Source organism: Dasypus novemcinctus, chromosome 2 (genome assembly GCF_030445035.2).
Source record: "Dasypus novemcinctus isolate mDasNov1 chromosome 2, mDasNov1.1.hap2, whole genome shotgun sequence".
In the NCBI taxonomy this organism is placed as follows: Eukaryota; Metazoa; Chordata; class Mammalia; order Cingulata; family Dasypodidae; genus Dasypus; species Dasypus novemcinctus.
In genome coordinates, this window is record NC_080674.1 from 65,001,027 (window position 1) to 65,006,462 (window position 5,436).

General features: G+C 43.7%; 1 pseudogene; it reads right to left on the reverse strand.

The window, feature by feature from the left end:
* Positions 1 to 3,640: 3,640 nt before the first annotated feature.
* Positions 3,641 to 4,453, reverse strand: LOC101418804 (tetraspanin-33 pseudogene; annotated as a pseudogene).
* Positions 4,454 to 5,436: the final 983 nt, after the last annotated feature.

Below are 5,436 nucleotides of genomic sequence, written 5' to 3' on the forward strand. Positions count from 1 at the left end.
GAGTCTTGGGGTCCTTCAAGGGTTACCACAGCACACTTTAAAACCTGCAGAGCTAATGTTAATTCAGGATTTTTATGGATATATTTATGGGAGGATGTGTCTTTCCCTTGATTTTAATTTTTTAATTTTGTTGATACATAATTTGCAAATAATAAAATGTATCCATATTATGTTTATAGTTCCATGCACCTTCCCAATCTATATACCTACAATCGCTTGTCTACTTTCAATCATTATAGATTAGATTTCCCCTCTTTCACATGTTATATAAATGGAATCATGCAGTATATAATTTTTTTCTGCCTGGCTTCTTTCACTTGGCATAATGTTTATGAGATTCATCCACATTGTGGCATGTATGAGTAGTTTGCTCCTTTTTATTACTGAGGAGATTTCTGTTTTGTGAATATACCACAAATTGTTTATCCATTCACCTGTTGATGTAAATCTGAATTTTTTATTCTTTGCTATTGTGAATAAAGATGCTATGAGCTTTTGTGTACAAGTCTTTATGTGAACATATGTTTATTTCTCTTGGATAAATACTTAGAAGTGGAATTGTTGGGGCAGAGGGTAAGTTAATTCCTTGTTTTCTTAGACAATCAAATATACAAAGTTATTTGCTCACTTGTACTTTCATATATCTCCTAGAGTTCTTTTATATTTATTTCCTTGTTTGCTAGAATACTTCCTCCAAGTGAGTTTAGAAGTTATTTTGTATGGTAAGTCTTCTGAGGTCTCATGTAACTACAGATATACTCATTGTGCCATCATATTTTAATGATATTTTCCCTAGATATAAAATTTTAGATGCAAAGTTGTTTTGAGGGATAGCGGCAGTTTGTAAGAATTGGCCATCTGTGTCAATGGGGAAAAGAGACAAGACTACAAAGAAATGCCTAAGATGAGGGATACTTTTTTTCTACCTACAGATAAGGCAGGGCTTGCAAAAAGGGCACCTTAAGATTCTGAGGATGGACTGAAGGCATAGAGACAGTATACTAAGTCAAAGAGCAAACTCAGGGACCACTGCTGGAATATGAATGATTAATAATTGGGGCAAATTAGAACCACATTCAGTGTGAAAAGGGTAGGATTAGTGAGATGAAATAAACCAAAAGGTACTTGCCCAATACACTCTGCAGAGGTTGGTGTAAGAGTCCTTGGGAATATAACCCAGAAAAATTTAACCCTCAGAGATTGTGAGTGACCTTGGATTACTCTCTCTGGTATACCAAGATGGAGGAGATAGTGGGGATGGGTTGGATATTGTGGGGTCCTTACAGGTATACAGACCTAATAATGGTGACAGGTGTTATTTACTTTTCACTAAATCATTTTTAGAATATGGTTATAAATCTGCTTGGCAGTTGTGAATTTAGGGAAGTCCAGCATGGTTATTCCCTTTTCTGCCCCCAGATTTATGGATGTGGTCTCAAGCTAATTAAAGCATGACTTCCTCTTCAATTCTGTTGAAAAAGCCTGGGTCTTTCATGCCAAAGTTGTCCCTGACATAAGAATAATATTCATAAGTTAAAATATTGATGGTCAGGTTAATATTACTTTCTCTACCTTTTACTTTGGCTGTCCATTTCAGAACTGCAAGCTCTGTACCACACATTAATTTCCTTCTATATTTCTCCTATTGACATTAAGCACCAAATCAGCCTGACTGATTTGAAGGTTGGTGGCAATTCAACCTTGATGCTCTTGTGCTGTTACTGATCCCTTTGACAAGAAGTCACTACTTCTTGATAACACATCCCTTGTGTTATTTGGCATATCAAATTAGTTTATGGAATACAAATATATTGTCTCTTCATTGCCAAAACAAATCTTGATAGGGGGAGCTAAACAGTCATGAGAAATCCAGTCTGTTGACCACAGTTTTGTTACTTTTGTTCTAACCTGCCATATGATAGTGACAAGGATATTTAATCTCTCTTGGCTTCAATTTTCTCAGCAGTAAAACAAGAGATTCCTCCAAATTCCAGAGTATGTCATTTTCAAGGAAGTTTTATACACACATCTTAATCCTTTCTCCTTTCATCTTCCACATCTCTGACTTTGCTCTCTTCTTTCCCTAACTTTACTCTTTTAATTTGCACACATTTCACAATATCACAACTTTACAAATCATATCCCATCTTTTTTTTTGGCCCAGGTCAACAAACTTTTATTGCTGTTTCTGGCTCCCCCAGCCCCAGCAAGTTTCTTGCTTCTTACAGTGTAGAAATACTGAGTTCTGGTGCAAGGTGATGGGATGTGTGTGTGTTACCTCTCTTCTTTTGCATGTTGCTAAGATTAAAGAAAACCTCTCCACTTGGTGGAGAAGGAGAGCTAGACAGGGAGGAATTCAAGAGCATGTATGGCTCTGAACCACTTCTGCTGGCTGCAGAGTATAGAGGCCATGGTTCCAAACTTTTTTCAAAAAGGAGGGGTGGGGAGATAAATTTGGCTGCTGTAGTACCCCTTGCCCGTGCTGCCAAGTTTCCATGGAAATCAGGGAGGAGCAGGATGTGGCTGGCTGTGACTGGGCCTGGGGGGGAGGGGTATAGTAGAGCAGCATTTGGTAAACATATCCCCTTCCACTCCTACCCAATGCATAAAACTGTCCCCAGCCGACACCCAAGCTCACTGCCCTCTCTACTCCTTTTCCTTCTGGAGTTGTTATCTCGCCAACTGGACTCCAGGCAAAGGCTGCTTGTGCCTATTCTCCACAGCCAGGTTTGGCTGACAACAGTAGGAATCTGAGAATGTCCTCCCAGCTCGGTAGCAGCCCTAACAGAGCTGTTAGGTTATGGTACCTCAGTGAGAAAGAAGCAGCTAGTACTCCAATAATTCTCTGTGCAGCTGCTGCTTCCAAACATCTCTGCCCAAACAAAACTTTAAAAAAAATAATAAACCCAGGGAAGTGGATTTGGCCCAACGGATAAGGCGTCCACCTACCACATGGGTGGTCCAAGGTTCAAACCCAGGGCCTCCTGATCCGTGTGATAAGCTGGCCCACACACAGTGCTGATGTACACAAGGAGTGCTGTGCCCCTCATGGGTGTACCCCACTTAGGGGAACCCCATGTGCAAGGAGTGCACCCTGTAAGAAGAGCTGCCCAGCACAAAAAAAAATGCAGCCTGCCCAGGAATGGCGCTGCACACACGGAGAGCTGACACAACAAGATGACACAACAAAACGAGACACAGATTCTGGGTGCCGCTGACAAGAATACAAGTGGACACAGAAGATGACACAGTGAATGGACACAGAAAGCAGACAATGGTGGAGGAGGGGGGAAGGGGGAGGGAGGGGAAGGGAAAAGAAATAAAAATTTAAAAATCTCTGAATAAAAAAAAAGAAAGGCATCAACGATGCATCATTTAAAAATAAATAAATAAACCCAAATGCTTAAGGTTAGAAACAAAATAATTCTCTAACAATGCTAGGATGGGGGAGAGGGGGCATATCCTGAGACTGGAGCCACCTCAAGTGGAACCTACCTTCTGCCCTTCTGGAGTTTGCTTCTTCCCACTAGATTGTCACTGGGGAGATAGAGTAGGAATCTCCATTTGGTGCTGAAAGCTGTACCCATTACTGTTGGTAGATGGGGCCTGTCGCCATGGTGAGGAGATGCAGGATGGATTCTCAGTACCATGGGTCAGCCCAGTGCTACTGATTGTAGAGCTGGAGCTTGATTTGATCTTTGATCTCATTCACTGAGATCTGGGACAGCAGGATTCCCACCACCTGGGGAATGGACAGGCCCAGTGCCACATGGCCAAGTATGAAGAGGTTGCTGTGTATCCAGCTTGTCAATATAGCCATTCATGTAGGTGACCTTACTAGCTTCCAGGTAGTTAAGGGCCTGCATACCTTGGCCACACATGGTGTTGATCACTGTCTGCTTGGGGGTGGGCAGGCAGGAGTAAGGCACAGAACAGCGCTCACAGCTGGGGTTGTCATCCAAACAGTTGAAGTACATGTTCAGGGACCAGTCCCTGTAGGAAATCCCTCCACAGCAGCTGAACTTCTGGCCAAAGCCAATGAGATTCTGCAGATCTAAGTCATCTCGGTAGTGTACCATGGCATTGTTGATGATCTCGCTCACTTTGCCCCAACCCTGCCTGAGAAGACAAAACCCAGAACTCCAGCAGCCAGGTGCAGCAGGAGCACGACGGTGAGGCAGAGGGAGAACTTCTGAAGGAGGCAGATGTTCTCACAGAGGGATCCAATGCAGCCACAAAAGGTGAGCAGGGACATAAGGCCGCCCAGCAGGATGGCAGGGTCCACCACCAGGCAGGCCAAGGCTACTGCGTGCCTCATCAGCCGGTCATAGACTCCCACAGCCACCATCACCATGGAAATCACCCAGGAGAGCAAGTTGAAGAAGAGCAGGTATTTCACAAGCCGGTTGACGACGAGAACTCCTCCTCGTATCGCGCGGGGTCTGCGGACCATGGTCCCTTCGCCGCCACCCCAGGGGGCCTATCTCCCAGAATCTCCCAGAAGCGGCCGGGCCACTTGCACGCTCCGCGCCCGGGGGCATGAGCCCTGCCACTGCGCGAGCCAGAGCTGGCGGTGGAGCTGGCGGTGGAGCTGCGCCACAGCGGGAGGTGCCGGAGCCGTGCGCCTGGGAAACAGCTGCGGGCTGGAGCAGGAAGACCCGCCGGGCACTCCCAGCTCCATATCCCATCTTAGTAAGCATAAAAGATTACCTTACCATAGATTGTATAAACTACAGAATTTTAGATGAGGTCTTTCTGCCCAAGAATCCCTCCTTAACCTGATTTAAAAAGCAACAACAAAAAAAACACAAACACTAAAAGCCCACCTATACTAAGTCATCCCATTGATTTTTATGTGCCTAGATAAGCAAGAAAAAAAGGAAGAAGTGAGAAAAGGCCCTGAGGTACAAATTTTGCAAATTAAACCATTGTGTATCTTTACACTTAACCAGGAATTTCTAAATGATAAATGACCTGCTAGAAATGTTTTGCAAATAGCAGTTTTTCCAATGACTAAATAGCCCTGTGTTCCTGACCACAAGCTTAAAGTTCATTTATAGTGTCTGAAGTGGAGGAACAGTATGGGAAGAGGTGTGGAGATGAGACAGAACACGATGTCCTAGAAGAAATGAAATTATTTCAGGATGGCTGAAGTACAGGGTACAAATGCAAAGTAGTGAGAGATGATGTTAGAAGCATAAACAGGGGCCAGATGTTTATAGGCCTTAAAAACCATTACAAGGGCCTGAAGGCATGGGAAGCTGCTAAGATATTTTAAATCTGAGATTATCATGATCCTCATTGAGTTTGGTAAGATCACTGTGATTTAAGTGTAGAGGCTAGGAAAACTGTTGGGTAAGGAAACCTGTTAGGAGTTGATAGGAATGGCCCACGCAACCGTGGATGGTAGCCTGGTCTATATAGTAATAGCAGGAA